This window comes from Pelophylax lessonae (assembly GCF_965119305.1).
Source record: "Pelophylax lessonae genome assembly, chromosome: 4".
Lineage (NCBI taxonomy): Eukaryota > Metazoa > Chordata > Amphibia > Anura > Ranidae > Pelophylax > Pelophylax lessonae.
This window is the reverse complement of record NC_138771.1, coordinates 492,994,272-492,996,045: the sequence shown is the minus strand read 5'-3', so window position 1 is coordinate 492,996,045 and position 1,774 is coordinate 492,994,272.

The following is a 1,774-nucleotide window of genomic DNA, read 5'->3' as shown; positions in this document are numbered from 1 at the left end:
GAAATTCGCTTTTGTCACACGGATCCTCCTCCTGGCCAATCAGGAAGCAGGTCCGAGACCCGCTTCTTGATTGGCCGAGAGGCAAACACCATGCCATTGGCCGAGGAGGAGGCGGGAGGACTGAGGACTCGAGAAGACGCGGGGACTGAGGAGAAGCCGCCGCTGAAGGTAAGTGCACTGGTTTTGGGGAGGGGGGGCTTGGCACGCACGCTGGTCACTCTGCATTGAAAGGGGGCACGATGATCTCTGCATTGAAGGGGGCATGCTGGTCTCTGCATTGAAGGGGGCACGCTGGTCTCTGCATTGAAAGGGGCACGCTTGTCTCTGCATTGAAAGGGGGCACGCTGGTCTCTCTGCATTGAAGGGGGCACGCTGGTCTCTCTGCATTGAAAGGGGGCACGCTGTGGTCACTCTGCATTGAAGGGGGCACACTATGCCTTAATTACTGAAGGCCCCTTTCACACTTTTGTGACCTCAAAGTCATGCAATTTTTTACAGCGTTTTTTGCTGCAAAGCAATGCCTATTACATTTTTCTGTTTGCGCCCCCCCAAAAATTTTGAGCACCAGCCGCCACTGGTCCACAGGTAGGTAATTTCTCTAAGTAGATAATGGTACAGTACATGTTTTGTTCAAGGGAAGCCCAACTAAATGCCAGATCCACTGACACCCCCACCAATATGTGATCTCCCCCAAATTCACCATGGTACAGTAGTGGTGAATTTGGGGTGCGTAACTGCCTGTCTCCTGGAATCTTCTCCATGCTCTTGAGACAGCAAACCTGGCACGTATTGATGTGCCATCCTGGAGAAGTTGGACTGCCTGTGCAACCTCCATAGGGTCCAGGTATCGCCTCATGCTACCAATAGTGACACTGACCCTACCCTAATGCAAAACTAGTGGAAAACATTCAGAAAAGATGAGCAGGGAAAAAATGTCAGTGGCCTCCACCTGTAAAACCATTCCTGTTTTGGAGGTTGTCTCATTGTTGCCCATCTAGTGCACCTGTTGATAATTTCGTTAACACCAAAGCAGCTTAAACTGATTACCATACCCCTCTGCTACTTAACTGACCAGATCAATGTCCCAGGAGTTTAAATGACTTAATGCTATACTCTGATTAAAAATAGTTTCCTTTAATTTTTTTTGAGCAGTCTATATTTGTAACCATAGGAGGGAGTTACAAAAGATGGGCATTAGATGTAACAATAGGATGTGTAGATATATTTAGGGAATTTGGAAAGCCCCTTCTAAAAACGGAGAAAAAACACATGCCTCAATTTATGCTCATTTGCTGCAACTGAAAAATCTTTTGTACCCTCCGGTATGATGTAACACAGAGAAGGTTTGTATTACTGGTGAGATAATTGTGTACTGAGAAATAAAAAAAAAACCCCACAATGTTCCTTCAGGGAAAACTCCGGGTCATTGAAATACAAAGTATCAAAATTTGTAAACAAAAATAACCAGGATCTGTATAGAGATAATAAAATAACAGTAAACACAATCACCACATCACATGATCAGAACTCTGATCCTGTATAATTAAAATCAATTAAAACAATCTTCAATTTGGTGCTACTGTACAGAAACTAGAAAATTGTGTCCCTTAGTCTGCATTCACACCCAAGCGTTCCTGGTTTTTGTGGAAAAGCGTGTTCCTGCCTGTGTTTTTGGAAACGCACAAAAAGTGCGAAAACGCGCATCACACTTGTGATGCCATTATTTCCTATTGACACTAAAACACAACTAGTAGGTCTTGTGTTTTGTCACACA